The sequence below is a fragment of the Cupressus sempervirens genome, chromosome 6, assembly GCF_028749045.1.
Source record: "Cupressus sempervirens isolate cs-2001-9-10 chromosome 6, ASM2874904v1, whole genome shotgun sequence".
In the NCBI taxonomy this organism is placed as follows: Eukaryota; Viridiplantae; Streptophyta; class Pinopsida; order Cupressales; family Cupressaceae; genus Cupressus; species Cupressus sempervirens.
Window position 1 is genome coordinate 76602666 of NC_143123.1, and position 22739 is coordinate 76625404.

Genomic DNA, 22739 nt, shown 5'->3' on the forward strand with positions numbered 1-22739 from the left:
CAACTCTCCATGATGTCAGCCCCTACTTAGTAGCCATTGAGTGTCTGACCAAGACCTGTAGTTATACATTGTCTATCTCTTGGTTTCAGTCATCATATTGTCTGGCATGTGTGTTAGCCATGGGCGTTTTTTTTGTATGTGTTTGTGGTTGAATCATTATCTCCATCAGCACGGCGGGAGTGGACCTACGGGCGTCACGTGGTTGGGAGGCATAGCTACCCATACCACTACTAGGGACCGATGTACAGAGATGGTCTATTGTTCTAGCGCGACCGATGCTGGATGTTTTCACTTGGTACTTCAGGTTCTGGAGTATGCTTTCTTGTGATTTATGCTTTCATTGGGATGCTTGTATATCATGTTTTGATGATGTTAGTTATTGTCGCTTTTCCTTATTATGATGATTAGCATATGATAGATGATGTTATCTGTTTTGTGGGATTTCTTATGCTTTACATTTAGCATGTTAGATTTCCTTATGCTTTATTGTATCATGTTTTAGTAGCGACGTCCCTATATGATGGTATCGACGATCTGATTGGTAGCTTGGGATGTTACACATGGGGATGGCTAGGGCCCATGATGGTCTTATGATGCTATTATGGTTGGGAGGAACCGCGTACTTAGTTTGTTTGTACTGTACATTGTGATGTTATTTCTGTTATTGTGATGCTGCTTTAGTACACTACGATGTTTCCTATTTTCCCTTCACTGCTTGTTTGGATGGTTAGTGGTAGTTTTTGTCTTTCAGTAGTGTGTTTGAGTGTTCACACCTCGATTTGTGGATCCGGTACTCCCCGGTGTGGAGGTTCTAAACTCAGTATAAATTTGGTGTTCGTCCTTAAGAGTCTTTCTTGCATTTCCTAGGCGACCATGTGTCAGCATGGGGCGATACATTATTGCATCGCACGCCCATTAGGATTTTGTCATGCGTTTCTTGATTATGTCGCACGTCTCTTGGAGAAATGTCATGCGATACTTTCTAGTATCGCACCCCCTTTGAAGTAAGTGTCGTACAATACTTGTAAAGTATCGCACGCCCTTAAGAGAAGTGTCGCCAAATTCCTGAAAGTGTCGCCCTCGTTCTTGAGAACTATCGCACGATACTAGAAAGTATCGCCTAATGTTGATCTAAAGTATCGCTTGGGTTTTGTAAAAACCCTATCCGGGTGGACAACAGGCACTTTTCGGTAAGACCCAAACTTTTTGGGAAGTGTTTAGGGTACCCTCTTAGGTGTTCTTCAATCCCTTGGCATTGCATTTTGAACTCGATTGTGTGTCTTTCGTAGTCAGTCCTTTGGGGTTTAAAATATATCGTTTAAGTATATTTCAACTTATACTTTAAGATATATTTTAATACATGCGACGATTCATTTGAGATAGGTTCCAGACCTCTACGAGCTAAGATAAAGATTCTAGAAAATTTCAAGGCTTCAGGATTTCAGACAGCCTATTTTTTAGGAGTCTGCATTTGTCTTTCAGCATGGTGTTCAGTAGATGTGTAGTGGTTCTTATGCATCGTCGTCGTGTGTGAGCCCTTGTTGGTCTTTGTTGTTCTTGTTTAAGTTTTAATTAGTAGTGGCATTTGGAGATACGTTGGTGATTGGATGTTTGCTAGTCTTCCGTTGCGATCTTTGTGATCCTTGTATGTCGATTGTTGTGTGCATCCATACTTGTAAAAAAAAAAATTTATCTTGGCTTATATTTATCCTTGTTTCCAAGGATCTCCAGGCGGGGCATTCACAAATTATACATTTGTGTTTTGATCTAGGAGGTTTGGCTCCTTAGCATCCATCCTAACTAGATTGCATATCATCAACAACCAAGAGGTGTTACCATTGATGGCAACGTATATCTGCTTTAAGGCTGTGACAGATTTGTTGGACATTCGCACGAGGTTAAATACCTATTGCAACTCATTTCCAATGCCAAACTGCATACAAGTTCCTTGATAAATTAGTCTTTTCTTATATGTTCATGCTTTGTAATAATTGCATTTTGGTTAGCTCATCTGTGAATCACCTTTGATATTATCATGAGAGATGGATTCATGTGTGAATCACTACTCATGAAACATGAGTCAATGAGTTTGACTCAAAAACTACACAGTTAACTCATGATAGCAATATCACAATTTGACTTGCTATGGAAAATATCTCCTACTTATCAATTGATGAGCTTAAGGGGCTTTCTAATGAATGGTTCATAAGGCACAACACTTGGTGAAGGTTTTGCAAATGAGGATGCAAGTAGAGTGGGTCTAACCATGCAGGAAACTCCATAGTTAAGCACACTCGAGCTGGAGTAGTACTAGGATGGGTGACCTCCCGGGAAGTCCCGGTGTTTCATCTCTGTGAGCATCACCTAGATCTAATGAGTGCGAAGTGTTCCATTTATTATCATAAGAGATGGATTCATGTGTGAATCACTACTCATGAAACATGTGTCAATGAGTTTGACTCAAAAACTACACAGTTAAATCCTGATAGCAATATCAAAGATTTCCATTAGATAAAGTTGTTATTAGTTTATGGAATTTGTATACTTGAATTTGATAATAACAGTTAAGTCTCAGCCCTGGAAATCATTGAACATTACTACTTACAAAGTTGTTACTCCTATAATGATTTTAGTATTTTAAATTTAGTATACAAATGTTCTAAATGCAAAACAATAAATTTAAACTACCGGTGAGATTTAAAACTACAATGGTGATGAATTTGTCCGTCGGGTGTTTGACAAAATGCCCACCATCTAATTGGTGTTTAAAACTGGTGAAATCAGAGTTATTCAAGTTATAGCCAGGTCAGGGTTATTACAGTGGTATCAGAGCAGTTTCCTACCAGCCTGTGGGAATTGGGCTCAATTATTATTTGGACCGATGCTTACTTCTGAGATTGTCGGATCGATTCTATGATTCGTATTCAGTGACATGGATGTTGACAGGAGATTCATTCTGGGTAGACATATGCTCACAAAGGACGTACTTCTCCACCTAGGGATGGAGAATATGAGATACAGTATGTTAAATATTAACAATGATATTCATACCGGTCTAAGAAGTGCAGACCACACCTTAATTTTCTCCCCTTATACCATTTTAAAGCATTATATACACTACACTTGGCAAATAGGATAGGCGGCGATCCTTGGCAATAACCATGTTATGTACTAACTATAACTAATTGTTATGTTAGTTAGCATTTGTGTTATCTCCTTCATAGGCGCCGATTACTATAAGTGATGTATGGGCCGACCCAGAGAGGGTCATGTCTCTTTAAGGGACATGCCCTTCGGTCTTGTTATCAGGGGTGGGTGTTATTGTAGTTTAAGGACACACAACACATTGAAGTCTGCTCTTTAAAACAATACTACCCTATACGAATTACTGCAGAGACAAACAAGTTTCAAAATAACATTTAATATTCTGAAAATTACATTCTACATTTTTAAAGAAGAAGATCAGAACATCAACAAATATAAAGGTATTATCTTAGATCTGAACCTATAGAATTTGTAGAAACTTTAAATGGTATCAGAGCTCTGATAGTCGAACCTAGGCTCTGCAAATTAAACAATCAGACTTGATATATATCTAGCATCATTCTCCTGTCTTCAATGGCATACACAATCAGACCCGAGGACAGGTTTGATGGGAAAGAACACTTTGATGCCTAGAAATTCAAAATCATGATGATTCTTGAAGCAAATAATGCAAAACAATTTGTTGTTCAAAATCTAGACAACCTACTGTTGAACCTCATAAATATATCTGGAGTAAAGGAAATAGTAAAGCCATTCAGATAATATTAGATGGAGTGAAAAATGATATAGCACCCATGCTAACAAAACATCAAACAGTATTTAATATGATGAATGCATTACTAAATGCATATGAGGTTAACAATGCAACTAGAGTTCTCGCACTAAAAAGGCAACTAAATCACATACAAATAAAGAAGAGAGAATCAATGAATTCCTACTTCCTAAGGGTTGCCAGCCTAAGAGATGAACTTTCAAGTATAGAAACCATCATTAATGATACAGAATTAACACGGATGGCTATAGATGGATTACCAGATTCTTCGCACAAGGAGTAAGTGCCAGAGCTAATCTTCCTAACTTCAATAGACTTAAGGGACACTATCTTTAAGAAGAATCCAGAAAACTTAAGAAAGGAGGAAAATTGAAAACAGAAGATGAAGAACTTCATGTTCTTAATACAAATTCCTATAAAGGTAAAAAGAAGCATTTCAAGAAGAAAAGGGGTAATCAAAAGAATGATAAACCTAAGAAAGATCTATCCAAAATAAAATGTTTCGGATGTGAAAATTTTGGACACTACAGATCAAATTGCCCTGAGAATTCTGAACAACAAGTGAATTGTACAAACATCATTAGGGAAGAAGATAACTATGATCCTGAGAATCGCGTATTGTATTCGGCACTATCAAATGAAGTCTCAAGTAAATCATGGGTGATTGATAGTGGATCTTCTCGACATATTACAAGATACAAAGAAGCACTAGACTCTATGTCAGAAAAAGTTAATGGTGAAGTCACCATCGATGATAATTCAACACATTCCGTCAAAGGAATTGAAAATTGCACCTTGAAACTAAAGTCAGGTAGTTCTCTACTTCTCAAAAGAGTACTCTACGTACCAAGAATAAAAAGGAATCTAATCTTAGTTACAGTACTTTAAGATGATGGACATAATGCTGCATTCATGGACGGTAAAGTCATAACCTGGGCTAAAAACTCCTCAATTAAGAAAGCAAAATTGATTGGTTAAAGAAAAGGGTATTTGTATGAATTAAATTTAGAACCTAGTCGACCTATTCAAACCTCAATTCATAAATAAGTGTCGACATATTTGTATTGAATATTGCCAAAATTAGTTGCACATTCATGTTAGGTCATTGTTTAGACAATCTGGAGTTTTTTTTTGTAAGCATTCTCTTTGATGCAAATCGAAACAAGAGTCATTGCAGCAATCTGAAAAGTTATATCAGTCATATGACCCCTTGTATGCAAAGTGTTTGATAAAATTCTACGAGCCTTCAATCAGCATTTTAAGGTCGGAATTGAGCAGGATTATTACAGTGGTATCAGAGCTTGCTTGCAAAGTGTTTGACGAAATGTCAAACAACTGAAGTATAAAGATTTTTGGTGTTTGAGGGAGTTATAACCTGTTGAGGTTAGTACAGTGGTATCAGAGCGGTTTCCTGCCAGCCTGATTGGGTTATTTCAGATTGAATTCAATTATCAGTATGGCTTTAACAGGAGACAAGGATTTGGAAGAAAGAATGCACAATGTAAAGAAGAAATTAGATTGTCCATTTCAGCAAACAGAGGACCTTCTAAGAACTTTGGAGGAGTTGGAAACTTATTTAGGCAAGTTTGATCAGTCAAGACCCGATGCTATGCAAATAGCTTTATCTCCAGCATTTGGTTCGTTGGTTAAGCCCCAATTATTGAGACATCATGATGAGGTAATAAGACTTACAACTCTCTCTTGCATTAGTGAAATCATGAGGATAATAGCTGGCCTTGATTCTTATGACGATCAAATTATGAGAGAGATACTTCATGCCATGGTAAAAAGCTTCGAAAAGTTGGACAACATCCGGGAGCCTTATTTCACACAGAGGGCAAGATTACTTGAAGTATTTGCGAGGTGTAGATTTGAAAATATTATGTTGGCAATAGGTTGTATTGGTGACATTCGCAGGATGTTTAATACATTTTGGAATATTATGGACGAGTTTCATCCCAGCAGGGTATTGGCATCAATGCACTCCGTCATGTTCACAATCTTGTTTGAGGAGGATGAAATTTCTAAACTTTTGGCAAAAGACTTATGGTATGTTTGGACAAAAGAGAGGAATTTGTCACCTATGGCACGTACGTGGTTAAAGAGCCTGATTGATAGGCCTAAGGATCGTACCTTCCCTGTGACAAGCAGAAACTTGTATGAGGAGTTTAACAGACATGTGGATTCGATACAGGGAGACATTAGCACATCTTCAGGTAATGGTTTATCTGCATCATTTCATAGGCAGAAGGGATTACAGATGTTGTGCAGGTTGAGCCAATTGCATCAGAAGGTGATATCACAAGCACACCGGATTGCATGATTGACATAGATAGTGATTACAGTACAATTGGGCTAGATGAAGTTACAGTAGTTGGGGATACTGTCAGGTTTGAGGCTAGTAGCTCTTCACTTGGTTTGGCAAGCCAGCTGAAGACAAGGGACAAGGTTATTGTCGCGGCTTTATCTCATCGTGACAGGATGCATGGATTGATTGAGAATCACATTTGGATGATTCAACTGCAGGAGAGACAGAAAGGAGTCACAACAGGTTCTTCTTGTGTTGACTTACAGGCAATTAGGGAAGGAATGGAAACAATGAAGTTGAGTTATTTACATCTTCTATCAGATCGTGACCATCTTCTTAGCTTTGTCGGAGACTATTCAGATGCCTTGAGGAGGGAGGAGGAAGTTGACAGGCTTTCTCGCGAGCTTGAGGACACTCGAGCTTCTTTGGTGAATACTCCATTGGCATTACAGAACTGGGAGAGACATGGGGATAAGCATGGCATGGACTTGAGTTTAGTTTCATCTTGCACTCCTGATACTCAGCTTTCTGCGGCACGTAAATCATATGTGGTCGTTGATAATGTTGTGAATTCATCTTGCATTCACATCAAGGATATAGGGATAATGTCAGACAGGTTTGTGGAGTTAGTTGGTATTGGTCATATTACTCAGGTAAGGAGTTTGCTTGAGTTACTAACTGATTCTAGTTTACGGATATGGACTCAAGATTGTTATATTGGAGTTTGGGATTCAGTTGACTGGAGATCTTTAACACTTTTTGGTAGCAGTGATTGTTTGGGTGCTGTCATGGATTTGATTAGCAGATTACACGGTGTTGTCTTTTCTTGTGCCAGTAGCTTGTCCGATGTTGGTATTAGTTTTTATACACCGGCGATGGGCTTTGTTCATATATCCAGTCGACCATTCTTGCTGGAATGTGTTGATGATCTTTCATATTTGGCAGTGTGTACAAATGAGTCCCAGGATCATATTGGCATTGATGACATCCAGGAGGATGCAGTGGGCAGTTTTGAAGACTTAGTTTCCTTGGCAGTTTCTTTTGGTACAGAGGAGTTGGACAGCAGTGCTATAGTTTTTGATACTCCGTATGTTGATATGAGCTTTGGAGTTGATTCGCAGGATATGGATGATAATACACTAGAGACCATTAACTTTGAGGATACTCCTTTAGACAGTGCGTCAGAGGAGGTTTGTAGGAGACAGTCTAGCCAGTGCCATCATGTGTCTAGTCAGTTGAGAGTTAGTGAGCGAGACATTTCTATCGCTTGCCAACATTTCGATGCTGCTCGTCAGTTGTTAGCAATTTATGGATGGAGTTCTCCTACTAGTGATGAGTAGGGAGGCAGTTATCTTTCCTTGACAGAGATCCACTCTTTATGGGAGGCTATTCGGATTCTGAGACAGAATTATATGCAATTGGTAACCAACAGAGATATGCAGTTGGTAGCCGACAGAGATTATCTTATGGAGTGGGGGAGTATAGCATACGATGGATTATTGGCCAAGGAAGATGAGGTGAGTGAGCTTACTCAGCAGCTCGAGGTGACTTCTGAGATTCTTGAGAGTACACAGTTGGCTTTCGAGGAGTCACAACTTCATTTGGCTAAGGTGACTGTGGAGTTAGAGCGACTGCAGTCTTTACCAAATTCTAAACAGTCACAAGCTGTGGTGTCTGGTGATCCAAGGATGTCCATGGTCAAGATTGTCAAAGACAATGGAGATGGGGATGCATCCATCCTTGATACTAACATTGGCATATCGGGTTCGTTCTCACTAGAGTCAGGTTCAGTTGAGTTGGGTGCTGCAGCAGATTGTTGTGATATGCCTGACATAGTGGTGGCCTCTAGTACTGATGGCACGGAGACTAGAGATGTTGTATCAAAGATCATGTGTGATGTTGGTGAGCTGGCAGTTGGCATGGTTCCTGCTAGTAATACTACTCCCTTGGTAATATCTTCGGAGGTAGTAGTCAGCTCCAACATGGTTAATGATCGATTGCAGTTAGTTCCATCTGGATTGCAGTCTGAGCCACTGACTGAGATTGGCGCATTCTATCGGCATTACATTGTGAGGTATGCTCATCCATTTACCTTTGATGACCATGTTGATGAAATGATGATACAGAGATGTAGTTTGGTTCCTAGTGCTCGTCATCAGTTACGAGACGGTTTGGCGCCTCAGGATGAGAGTTGTGATGGGCATGACATGGCGATAGGTTATGCGGTTGACAGCTTGATAATACATGACTTAGAGCAGGAGTTTGGGAGTGATGCTTCAGCGGTTGTTGTTATTGATTCTACTCCTTTGGCTATGACATCTCCTGACTTAGCTAGTGATCAGTCACAGTGGGTTGTATCACTTGTTCATGGTGAGTTGTTGACTGAGGTTGGTTCTTTTTATCAGCATTATATTGCAGGGTATGTACATCAGTTAGCATTTGATCCTTGTGTTGAGGAGTTGATAGCAGGCAAATTTGGTTCGGGTTCCATTTCTTGTTGGTTATCTTGTGATGTCTTTTCACCATCAGCAGTGCATAGGAGTTATGGTTATGAGACAATGGTCGGTGATCTGCAGAGTTGTGTTGACTGCAGGAGTTGTACAGTGTGTGGATTCTCCATACTTGGTACAGTTTCATTCGGGAGCGTTCACCATTGTTGTAGAGTTGGATTGTACATTCTGTATAGGCCAGTGGGATGCGTTGATGGTATTTACTGTGTTGGCAGTTTGATTTGTCCACTTTACTTGGGTTTTGATTTTCTAAGAGTTTGTGTCTCGTGGGTTTCTGACTGTGGCAGTTGTGATTTTGGAGTTTGGTTGAGCTGTAATTGTCAGTTTAATTATGGATTCCTCTTGGTTATATTGCAGAGGATATTACAGGAGCCTGTGTGTAATGTCCCCATTTTAGCAGTTGACCAAGTGTGTGTGCGTTAGCCTTGTTCTACATGGTCCCGAGGGCTAACGAAGGGTTTAATGGGATCTTGGAGTGTTTTGGCCTAGTCATTTCCAGTTTGGGCCAAAACGAAGTTGATTTACTCAGTTTCAGGCATACTTACTATCTTTAGTAAGTTGGCAGGAAACAGTGCAGGTCAATTTTGGTGATTGGATTCGATACTCCTCGGTGAGAGCTTTCCGATGAGCTATCACTCGCATTATTCGGAGTCCGATTGCTAATACATTTTAATGCCTAAAGTTTTATTAAAGTAACGTCTAATTTAATTGTAAAATATTAAAGTGTTACTTTAATATTTATTTTATGGTGATGTGTACCCAAGGGAGACATAAGGGGTATTTTAATATATGTTTTATATTACACATCTTTTATCCCACATTGCCCATATGAGTTGAGCGGACCCATGGGAATAGAATAAAAGGAAGCATTTGTGGCTTCATTAGACAGGTTGAATATGAGAAAAAATTGGTGTGTGAGTTGCAGCTCAGTTCTTGGCATTTGAGGACGTTTATCCTCTTTTGTAACATTCTAGACGTCATTCCCTTGGGGTTTGGCCTTTGGAATTCTTTCTTATTGGCTTCATTATCAGGCAGTTTAGTTGCATTTCCAGCTACAGGCAGATTTGGTATTTTGCTCATATCTTCTTCACTGCTTGTCCGACGCTTATGCCGCTTGGAGGGAATGGTATTATGAAGGTAGTGGACTGATTGGAGGACAAAGTATTGTAGCAGCAAGTTCGTAAGCATGGGCTGGAGTATTATGACAACATTGCTGAAGTAATTAGTGAGTTGATAAATCTGCCATGTATTTGGTTTTATGAATTCTGAAAATAACATTTTATTAGCAGCCGTTCATTTCCACTTTGCATATTATTGTAGTTTCTTTCTTGTTTATGTTGTATGATACCAATTCTATGCACGAAACACAACAAACAAATAAACGTTTGATTTCCGGAGTTATAAGGGGTTTTAAGAAGTTGAATGCAAACTGTTTAACATAATTCCTTTCAGCAATTTGGTTTAGTTTTTTGGGACATCCAGGGGTGCCCATTACAGTGGTATTAGAGCTATAAGTCCTGCCATCCTGTGGAGATCTTATAGGGAATTTGGAACAGCCGGATAGAGGGAAAAAGTGTTTGACGAAATGTCAAAACACTAAAATCAGAAATAAATAAAAGAAACAGGCTAAGCATTTATGTTTGAGCATGCGACAGGGGTCTTATAATTTCCGCGATACCAGAGCAAGACAAAATAGGATTTCAGACTTGCAAAGCAAACAGTCTAGTACATCCGTGCAAGGGGACATTGAATCCAACCATACAGACACAGAGGAGATATTCTGTGATCAGGACAATAATATGGGTGATCGAGATGACAGGAATACAGGATTAGGCGGAGACAGAAATGCTGGTCCAGATCAGGGGGAGGTACTGTTTCGACAGTTACTGAATACATTAGAGCAGGAGCAGCGTATGCAACAGGAGCAGAATAGGCGAATGGACATGATGTTGCAGCTCATGGCTAGACAGATGGGTGTCAATATTAATCCAGGTGATGCCAACAACAGAAACAATAACGAGGGAAACAATAACAACGGGGGAAACAATAACCATGAAGGCCAAGGCAACAACAATGGTCCTGAGAATAACATTAATGGTAATAATGGACACGGCAACAATGGGAATGAGGCTGATAACTTTAGACACGTTGCACGCCCAGCACGGACTGCGAGCTCGAGACCTCTTCTACCCACTTTCCCACTCAGAGATCCAGTTCAACCAGTAAACGAACCGCAGATTACCGACTTACAGGATCAGTTCAGGAGGGACTGGGAGGCTAGTGGACCAGAGTTTCAGGCGGATATTTCTCTTAGAGATTATATGGACTTGAGGATAAGACACATGCCTAAAGCAGGAGGGAGGAATCAAAACTTTGAGCTGAGGAAGAAAGTTGGAAAACTTTCTTTACCTTATTATGATGCTTCAGGGAAGATGACTGCACGAGCTTAGGTGCAGAAGGTAGATACATACTTGCAGCTAAATCCTATTCCTGAGGAGGAGGCTATCAAGTATGCGGCTATGCACTTGGATGGCGTTGCACATGAATGGTGGCATCATGGCATGGTGACTTTGGGGCATAATCAGATTACATCCTATGAGGAATTCACTGAAACATTGATTGGGAGATTTGACACTAAGGATCCCGAGTTACATTTCAAGGAGCTAGCACAATTAAAACAGTCAGGTTCTGTGGATGCTTACATTGCCGAGTTTCAGCGCTTGTCTGTACTTGTTACTGATATCTCTCCTAGGAGATTGGTGGTGTTATTTTGTGATGGTCTTGCTGATCCATTACGAGGTTGGGTGAAAGGACATGATCCACTCACGTTAGCAGAAGCAACTAAAAAGGCACGAGATTTAGCCCCTTCGGTATACAAAGGAAAAAACCATTCAACAGATTCTTCCTACCGCAAGGACAAAGACAAAAAATCGTTTCAGAAAGAGTATAGCAAACCCAAAGAAGGATCAAAAGGACTAGACAATGAAACCTTGAATGAACTTCGAAAGAAGAAGCTGTGCTTCCATTGTAGAGAGCCTTGGGACTTATCTCATAAATGTTCTCTCAAGGCTAAGGCAAATCAAATGGAGTATTTTTCAGCAAAAGAGTCAGAGTCAGAAGGGGAGGATCAGCACTCCAATTCAGATGAGGGTAACACTATAGAGGAGAGCAACATTCCTAAGGATGATAGATCGTTGGCACGCTTGACAGGGGCCCAAAAGGCAATCACATTTAAGGTTGGGGGTACTATCCAGGGGCAGAAAGTGATATCTCTTATTGACACTGGGGCTACACATAACTTCATAGATGCACAGTTGGTAGCCAGGAGAGGGTTACAGACAGAGGAGCATGATGGGTTTAGAGTCATGGTGGCTAACGGTGATAAGTTATTATGCACTCAGAAGATATCTAATCTTCGCATCAGGTTTGGAGATGGCTACGAGTTGGAGGATGAGTTCTATGTTGTGGACATGGGAGATTATGATGTCATCCTCGGCATGACATGGATGGCTTCACTAGTTGAGTTCACACTCAATCTAGCAAAACTGGAGATGAGATTCCAGCATGAGGGCAGAACTGTGGTACTTAGAGGGCTTTCAGATGGAGGTTGCAGAGTAGTGTCCTTGAGGAGAATGTAGAGACTTTTTCGTCATGATGACATAGAGTGGGCGGCAGAGTGCCACATTATGCCAACTTCACCAGAGCCACAAGAAAAGAGTCATCCACTAGATGTCCAGAAGATACTTGATAGACACGCTAAAGTATTTAACGATATTCCTCATGGGGTTCCTCCTGACAGAGGGATGGAACATGTTATTGAGCTCGAGGAGGGAGCCAAACCAGTTATGATTACTCCCTATCGTCATCCTAAGAAACACAAGGATGAGATAGAGAAGGCGATTAAGGATTTGTTGGAGATGGGGCATATCAGGCCCAGTAAGAGCCCCTTTGCTTCAGCAGTAGTATTGGTAAAGAAGAAGGATGGGACGATGCGCATGTGCATCGATTACAGGGCACTGAATAAGAAAACAATTAAAAACAGGTATCCCATTCCTAGGATTGATGAGCTGATTGATGAGTTGCATGGGGCATGCTTCTTCACTAAAATTGATTTGCGATCCAGATACCATCAAATCAGGATGAGAGCAAAGGACATTGAGAAAACAGCCTTTCGATGTCACTATGGCCACTTTGAGTTCATGGTTATGCCATTTGGTCTAACCAATGCACCTGCTACATTTCAAAGTTGTATGAACCAGGTATTCAGGAAGTAGATGAGGATATTTGTCTTGATCTTCTTTGATGACATCTTGGTCTTCAGTAAGACCTGGGAGGAGCACTTACATCATCTGGAGGAGGTGTTATCTATTCTGGAGAGAGAGTCATTGTATGCCAAGGAATCTAAATGTGAGTTTGGCATGACTGAGCTCCTTTACCTGGGGCATATCATTAGTGCAGATGGCGTTCGGGTTGATCCCGAAAAGATTAGAGCTATTGTAGAGTGGCCTACTCCCACAAACCTTACACAGCTTAAAGGATTCTTTGGTTTATGTGGTTTTTATAGGAGGTTTGTTAAGGGATTCTCACAGATTGCTACACTCTTGACAGATCTTACCAGGAAAGGAGCCTTCGTGTGGACAAGGGCAGCACAGAGGTGTTTTGAGCATTTCAAGCAGGTAATGTCTTTGTGTCCAGTTCTAGCTCTACCGGATTTCACAAAGCCTTTTGAGCTTCATTGTGATGCATCAGGTGATGGGATTGGAGCAGTATTGATGCAGGAGAAGCATCCCATTGCATTTGAGAGTAGGAAGCTCTGAGGAGTTGAGAAAAGTTATTCTATCTATGACCGGGAGATGTTGGCCATAATGCATGCATTGGCCAAATTTCGATCATATTTGGTAGGTGGACGTTTTGTGATCAAGACTGATCACAACAGTATTAAATACTTCATGAGCCAGCGTGATCTTAATTACCGGCAACAAAAATGGGTGACTAAATTGCAAGCTTATGACTTTGACATAGAGTTTGTCAAAGGTAAGAAAAATGTGGTGGCTGATGCCTTATCTCGGAGACCTCACTTATGTGCTCTGGCAGAGATTTCAGGAGATTGGAGAGATCGGATTATAGCAGAGTATGTCGAAGATGCTTGGGCTTCTGGATTGATTTCAGGTACCATACAGGATGATCGCTATGAGGTGATAGATGGATTGATCAGAGTTCAAGACAGGGTTTATTTGATTCTGTCATCACATTTGAGAGAAGCGATACTGAAGGCATTTCATGATGCACCCACAGCTGGACATCCGAGGGTCTTCAAGACCTACAGGCAGATCTGAAAGCGGTTTTCATGGAAAGGGCTCAAGGATGATGTTCAGAGGTATGTCAGGGAGTGTGTGGTTTGTCAACAGAATAAAGGAGAGCACACATTTCCTGCAGGTTTATTACAGCCCTTGCCCATTCCTGATAGGAAATGGGAAAGTATTTCGATGGACTTCATCACTGGTTTACCACGAGTGCAGGGAAGGGATTGCATCTATGTGGTGGTGGACCGCTTGACGAAGTTTGCTCACTTCTTTGCTATTCCGTCCACTTACATAGCAGCACAAGTGGCAGATTTGTTCTTTAAAGAGATATTCAGGTTACATGGGCTGCCCAGATTCATTGTCAGCGACCGGGATAGTAAGTTTATGAGTGTTTTTTGGCAAGAGTTGTTTAGGTTGTGTGGTACAGATCTTACACCTAGCACTAGTTATCATCCGCAAACAGATGGGCAAACAGAAATTGTGAATAAATGGGCGGAAGGATATTTGAGGAACTATGTAACTACACAACAAAAGGCTTGGATCAGATGGTTGCATATGGGAGAGTATTGTTATAACACCACTTATCATATGTCCATCAAGATGACTCCTTTCATGGCACTCTATGGTTATGAAGCACCTAGCTTCATGGATTTAGTTTTGGGGGACAGTAGAGTGCCCAAAGCCAAAAACTTATTGCAGGATAGTCAGGACATCCTGAAAGTGCTCAAAGAGAATATACAACAGGCCCAGAATCAACAGAAATTGTATGCTGATCAGCACCGAATAGAATGTAGCTTCGAGGTAGGGGATATGGTTTACTTGAGGCTACAACTATATAGACAGTCATCACTCAAGAAGAGCGGAGCTGAAAAGTTGAAACCTAGATTTTATGGTCCCTATAGGGTGATTCGCAAAGTGGGCAAAGTCGCCTATGAGCTTGAGCTTCCAGAGGGCAATCGAGTGCACAATGTGTTTCACGTGTCTAGGCTTAAGAAAGCCATTGGTCAGAGTGTAGTGCCTTCTGCAGATTTGACCCCTTTGGATGAGGAGGGGAAGCTTGTGTTAGTACCTGAGGCTATTCTGGATACCAGAGAGAGGAAGCTTAGAAACAGGATAGTGAAGGAGTATTTTGTCAGATGGAAAGACCTGCCGGAGGAAGATTCTACATGGGAGAGTGAGCACATTATTCAGCAGGCTGGACTGAGATTGCTTGAGGACAAGCAATTTCAAGGGGGGCAGACTGTAATATCCCCATTTTAGCAGTTGACCAAGTGTGTGTGCGTTAGCCTTGTTCTACATGATCCCGAGGGCTAACGTAGGGTTTAATGGGATCTTGGAGTGTTTTGGCCTAGTCATTTCCAGTTTGGGCCAAAACGAAGTTGATTTACTCAGTTTCAGGCATACTTACTATCTTTAGTAAGTTGGCAGGACAGTGCAGGTCAATTTTGGTGATTGGATTCGATACTCCTCGGTGAGAGCTTTCCGATGAGCTATCACTCGCATTATTCGGAGTCCGATTGCTAATACATTTTAATGCTTAAAGTTTTATTAAAGTAACGTCTAATTTAATTGTAAAATATTAAAGTGTTACTTTAATATTTATTTTATGGTGATGTGTACCCAAGGGAGACATAAGGGGTATTTTAATATATGTTTTATATTACACATCTTTTATCCCACATTGCCCATATGAGTTGAGCGGACCCGTGGGAATAGAATAAAAGGAAGCATTTGTGGCTTCATTAGACAGGTTGAATATGAGAAAAAATTGGTGTGTGAGTTACAGCTCCATTCTTGGCATTTGAGGACGTTTATCCTCTTTTGTAACATTCTAGACGTCATTCCCTTGGGGTTTGGCCTTTGGAATTCTTTCTTATTGGCTTCATTATCAGGCAGTTTAGTTGCATTTCCAGCTACAGGCAGATTTGATATTTTGCTCATATCTTCTTCACTACTTGTCCAACGCTTATGCCGCTTGGAGGGAATGGTATTATGAAGGTAGTGGACTGATTGGAGGACAAAGTATTGTAGCAGCAAGTTCGTAAGCATGGGCTGGAGTATTATGACAACATTGCTGAAGTAATTAGTGAGTTGATAAATCTGCCATGTATTTGGTTTTATGAATTCTGAAAATAACATTTTATTAGCAGCCGTTCATTTCCACTTTGCATATTATTGTAGTTTCTTTCTTGTTTATGTTGTATGATACCAATTCCATGCACGAAACACAACAAACAAATAAACGTTTGATTTCCGGAGTTATAAGGGGTTTTAAGAAGTTGAATGCAAACTGTTTGACATAATTCCTTTCAGCAATTTGGTTTAGTTTTTTGGGACATCCAGGGGTGCCCATTACACTGTGTTAATTGACAGTAGTATAGTTCATGACGACATTTGAGATCCAGGCGGATTGATTGGTTTATTGTTCAGCCATTGCTTGGGGACAAGCAATTTCAAGAAGGGGGGACTGTCATGTCCCCATTTTGGAGGCAATTTGATTTAATTAATTTAATTAATTAGGTTATCCAAAATAATGAATATTTTATGAGGATGACTAATTAATTATTTTAATTAAATAAATAAGTGGTATTAAGTTAATTATTTATAAAGTTATCAAATAAATAAATATTAAAAGGTAACTTTATATTTAATTAATTTAATAAAGTGACTTGAATTATAAAATATTTTATAAAGTCACTTAATAGATAAAATAAAATAATGTTCTAGAAGCTTCTGGAGAAAGTGGAGAAAAAAGAATAAATAGGCACCCCGGGCTTCATTCTAATCATCCAGTTGTTTATTTCTCTCTTGACATCAAATTGTGATTCAGTCACATAGTCTATTATGGAGCCAAGTGGTTTCAGATAGTCAGTTGATCTTTGGGAACAAAAACTCCCTTGGATTTGCATAACTGAGGAAGTGAAATATCTTCTGAAGGGTTGCACATTTGGAGGTGATAATTCAGTCACTTCAGCTAGGGCATCATTGGGCCTAAGGCCATTTTCAACATTTCAGCATTTCAGGAGGCATTTTTAGCAGGCCAAAAAAGCAGAACCGAAAAAAAAAGCAGGCCAAAAAAGCAGCTCCGAAAAAAGCAATCCGAAAAAGCAATTCAAAAAAACGGATCCAAAATAGCAGTTCGAAAAAAAAACGGATCTAAAAAAAGCAAATCCGGAAAAAGCAAGTGGAAAAAGCAGATCGGAAAAAAGCAAAGCAGAAGGGGCAGCATTAAAGAAAATTATTACAGCCATCTACAATCAGGGTCTTCACTTCTCATTTGGCATATTTTCTGAGAAATGTAGGTTTACAGCTGAGTACAAAATATAGCTTCAGCACTTCACTATTTTCATATTGTACTTGTCTTTGTTTGCCATATGGCATTATTGGTATCAAAGGAAGGCTAGGATTTTGCAATTGAAAAAGCATTGTAATTTTTAGACTATCTATATTGCAAACCTAGAGTTTGATGATCAGCTTATTAGTTTGCATTCCAATTGTTTGACAAAATATCAATTGGCTGTAAGTTCTCTTTTTGGCATAAATAATGTTATAATTTTGCATACTAAGTGTTTATATTAATGACACTTGGTTGTAAATGCATTAATGCCATCTTAGGTTGCATCCAACGTATTTGTCATAATTACTAGTTGTTGTAGCTGCATATTGCAAGTAGTTTAAGTCACATATTTGTATTGAATATTGCCAAAATTAGTTGCACATTCATGTTAGGTCATTGTTTAGACAATCTAAAGTTTTTTTTGTAAGCATTCTCTTTGATGCAAATTGAAACAAGAGTCATTGCAGCAATCTGAAAAGTTATATCAGTCATATGACCCCTTGTATGCAAAGTGTTTGACAAAATTCTACGAGCCTTCAATCAGCATTTTAAGGTCGGAATTGAGCAGGATTATTACAGTGGTATCAAAGCTTGCTTGCAAAGTGTTTGACGAAATGTCAAACAACTTAAGTATAAAGATTTTTGGTGTTTGAGGGAGTTATAACCTGTTGGGGTTAGTACATCCTACCTTAGAGATAAAACTCCTGAAGAAGTCTTTACTAAAGTTAAATCCAATATAAGTCATCTTAGAATTTTTGGGTGCCCTATATATATCTATGTTCCAAAAGAAAAGAGAACTAAGTTAGAACCCTTCGGGAGGAAAGGTATTTTTGTAGGGTATACTGAAACATCTAAAGCATATAGGATTTTCATACCTAGATAGAAAAATATTGAACTTAGTAGGGATGAAATTTTTTACGAAGATTTAGCATTCAAAAGAGCCCTAAGTTCTAAAGAACCCTCTCCTTTACCTAGTTCTGAAAGAAATACTGAATTTGAGTCTCAGAGGGAGAACATGGAAGAAATTGAAGATGAAATTCAAAACCTTAATCTTGAAGAAACTCAAAATTCAAAATAAAAGACCACTTTGGGTCATTAAAACAGTAGAGGCAGCACAAGACTTTGTTGCACCTTGTGGAACAGTCAGAGAAAGCAAGAGACCCAAAAGATTTTCCGGTTATACGACAAACATGAATGATTTGTCTAAATCAGAACCAACCAATATTTTAAATGCTATTAAACATACAGCTTGGAAAGAAGCTATGAGAGAAAAATACCAATCCATTATGAAGAATGATGTTTGGGAAATCATTCCAAGACCTGAAGGAAAATCTGTTGTTTCTTCCAAGTGGATATTTAAAATAAAGCATGTTGCTGACAGTAGCATTGAAAAATATAAAACCAAATTTGTAGCCAGGGGATTCTCTCAGAAAGAAGGGATCGATCGTGAAGAAACCTTTCCTCCTATTGCCAGATACACCTCTGTAAGAGCAGTCCTAGCTATCGCAACATCAAAGGGATGGAAAGTACATTAGATGGATGTAAAAACAACATTCCTGAATGGAAAGATTACAGAAAAAATATATTTGGAGCAACCTGAAGGATTTAAAACTCATGATCCTAACGTTTTTGTTTGCAGGCTCAAGAAAGCTCTTTATGGGCTTAAACAGGCTCCAAGGGCTTGGTATGAAAGAATTGATAAGTATCTCACCGGCTTAGGATTCTCCAAAAATGAAGCCAATCCAAATCTATATTATAAAAGGGATAAAGATGATATGGTAATTCTGATACTATATGTTGATGATTTATTAATACTAGGTGATGATCATCTCATAGATCAATGCAAGAAAATTCTAATTAGAGAATTCGAGATGAAAGACTTGGGACTCCTTCATTACTTCCTAGGACTCGAAGTACGATAGAATTATGACAGCATTATACTTAATCAAGGGAAGTATACATTAGATATTTTGAAGAGATTTGGAATGTGAAATTGCAAGTCTTATGTCTTCTCCAATGGAGACTGTCGTCGGTAGAAATTGTGTATCAGCTGACGGGTCCCTTCGGAAAGGTTCTTGTTATGTAGCGACATGTTGTATGTGGCCAATGGACTCCTTCGGGAATGTTCTTTGAAAAGTATTTATACACCCTCTTGGGTCAGTGTAAAGCATCTAATCATCATATCATCGAGCATAATGTAATGTTTTGGCATATGTGAATAAAGGAAGAAGTTCTACTATTCATATCTATTCTCTGTGCATTGATTTCTTTACCCAGTACGGTAAACATTTGGCGCTGTTTCTCGATGGACCTGGTACACAGACAGACGGATGAAGACTAAATGCCGAATCAGTTGAACAAGAATACGAATAAGTTGAAGGAAAAGGATGAAATATGCGCCGCGCTGGAAAATTTAATTTTGGCACAACAGGTTGAACGCAAACGGAAATTTCAGCAAGTTACCGACGGACACAAAAGCACTGAAAAATTGTTGGGAGAGACTCGACAGCGGCTCGATTTGGTAGAAGAAGCAAGGGAGGAGTTTCTGAACCTGCATACACCGAGGGAAGAGAATCCAGACGAAAGGGGATCGACTCGCACGACTCGGAGTGTCGAGGGAGCACGAGCGTGGAGTGAACTCTTCGTCCGAGATATACTTTCGGAACAAACAGCTTTGGTTGACGAAAACCCTTCTTCACCAAATAGCGCGACTGTTGGAAATAGCGCAGGTGTCAAAACAACGCAGGTGTTGAAAACAACACGGGTGTTGGGAACAACACGGATGTGCAGAACAACGCGGGTGTGCAGAATAGCGAGAGTGCAAAACAACGCAAGTACACAACAAAACCCACAACATCTAGTAATAATGGTAGGACCAAAAGAAAAGTTGCCTAAATTTGATGCTGAAAGAACCGCCGATCCAATCCGACATTATAAAACATGTGAAACGATCTGGAGGGCAAATGGCATAACACATACAAACGAATGGATCCGACAATTTCGCTCTACCCTACGAGGTGTTGCAATTGATTGGTTTACTGAGACAGATCCACAAAAGTTAAACAGTTGGGATAATATTAAGAAGGAATTTATTGCGGAATTTCAAATATTGTGAGACAATAATGAGATTGTAGCGGAAATATTCAATACTAAGCAAGGGAAGAATGAAACAGTCCGAGTCTTCGCCAGGAAGTTAAAGGACCTGATCAATAAAATGGAGAATAAGCCGGCCGATGGGCTACAAAAGAGATGGTTCATTGAAGGCCTTCGCCCGAAGCTACGAAAGAAGATGAAGATCGTGCCACCATCGACATACATTGAAGCGTACAATCAGGCAATGAACCTCGAAAGTGACCAGAAGACAAAGAAGAAAAAGAACAGCTCGTCCGATTCAGATGACGATGCATCTTCAGGAGAAGATAGCAGCGATGAGGGCAGCAACAAGAAGGTTCGTGCCCTCCAAAAGGACATAATTCAGATGGAGTTCAAGAACATGAACAAGGAGACTAAGGGCAATGAGCTATGGTGCACGGAGTGCAAGAAAGAAGGCAATACGAAGGGATCCTGCCCGAAAGAGCAATTTTGTGAGATCTGCCAGATTCTAGGACACTCGGTAAAGGAATGCCCTTTCAACCTGAAATCAAGAGCACCACAACAAGTGTTCCTCATGCAAGAAGCGTCTACGTCAAGAGGGAGCAGGAACACCAGTACGGAAGGTGCCACATCAGGCGGATACTGAAATAACCTGCGCAGTCAGAACAACAACAACAATACTGGCAACAACGATAATGGCAGGACGAGTCGAATTCAGTATGATGCGAATGGTCGGCCAATAGTTTAATGCCACGCATGCAACTTGTGGGGTCACTTTGCCCGAGAGTGCACAACGGCGAACACACTGAAGTTGTTGTGTCGATGGTGTGGGCCTGGCGATCATGACAATGCTAAGTGCCCGAAGTCTGGAGTAAACTTGATTACCGTCGGGACGGATGAGGAAGAAGTTCTGGCAATCACTCGAAAGCGGGCGAAGCCATACCCCGATCCGACGAAGGAAAAGAAGAGACTAGAGGAAGCACGGGCAGAGATCCAGAGAGCAACGCAGATAGAAACGGCACACCTGAAGGACATGCCTGGTACCTCCGTACGGAACTGCGCAGAACAGAACATCATACGGCAAATATTGCAAGCCGAGGTACCCGTCAGGATAAATGATCTGTTGCTCACTATGCCTCAGCTCCGATCGGCACTCACAAACATCATTCCTGCTACTAAACTACTAGGAGAACATGGAAGGGAGCAAGAAAGTGGAGCAAGTATAGCAGACAAAAAGGAGAAGGAAAGTGGTGCAAGTGCAGAAGATCCGATGCTATTAGCCCTCTCATCCGGACGCTATCCGGCGATTGTCGAAATGGGCATTCTCGGAACTGTGTTAACAGACACGATCGTGGACGGAGGATCTGATGTCAATGTGCTGCCAGAGGATACCTGGAAAAAGTTGGGACAGCCAACATTGTGGCCACCTACCTTCCAGTTGTTAACAGCCGATCAACATGGAATCAAGCTATTGGGAATACTCACAGCGCAACCAATAACGATTGGAACACAACCATTCCTGTTAAACTTCGTCGTGATTCCCTTGAGGCGGAAAGGATACGATGCTATTCTGGGTCAGGGGTGGCTGATACAAGCCAAGGCAAAACACAATTGGAAGAAAAATACTTTATCACTTGAAAGCAAAGGCCGAAAGTATGTCATCGATCTACACACTCAGATGGTTGGAGACGAAGCTCTATCGTCGGATTCCGAAGGAGAAGAGGATGAGAGGAGGCAGAGTATAGAACCCGATCAGGAGGGAGTCCTACGATTGGAAGGAGATGACGATCTGGATTTAGTAAACGGTCTTTACTGATGGAGGATTACGAGCTCTTTCCGAGTTGTAATATGCTAAGGATCGACGAAGGTAAGAAAGAAGGAACACAGAGAAGCCGAAGAAGGACATGAATGTCCGAAAGAACACAGAGAAGCCGAAGAAGGAAATGAATGTCCAAAGGAACAAAGAGAAGCCGAATAAGGAAATGAATGTCTAAAGCAACACAGACAAGCCAAAGAAGGAAAGGTGGGTATGACTGTAGTTGAAGGAAAGAACATATAATATGAACCCAAAAGAAGGAAAGATTCAACTATACGACCGCGTAGGAAGAAAGTATTACGTCGAACCACACATATAGCAAAAAGGTACCGGCAGCAAGGAAGACACACGATATGGTCTGCACAAGCAACAAAGAGGAAGGGTTCAATAAAAGTTGTAGCAGTACAGAGTGAATGTGTTATTGAAGGACAGATGGGGCAACTGACGGAGTCCATGGTAGCGAGCTTCAGGAACAAACTAGGCGATATGGAGATGACACAGAACAGGCATAGCAGGTTTCAACTCAGACAGTGGGTCTTGAAGTACGATGACCAA

The 22739-nt window shown here is 40.4% G+C and overlaps 1 protein-coding gene across 6 annotated transcripts in view; it reads right to left on the reverse strand.

Annotated features, from left to right (window-relative positions):
- Window positions 1–22739, reverse strand: part of LOC149551241 (alpha/beta-Hydrolases superfamily protein) — a 147405-nt gene that overhangs the window by 110858 nt on the left and 13808 nt on the right. The gene's annotated exons all lie outside the window — the stretch shown is intronic.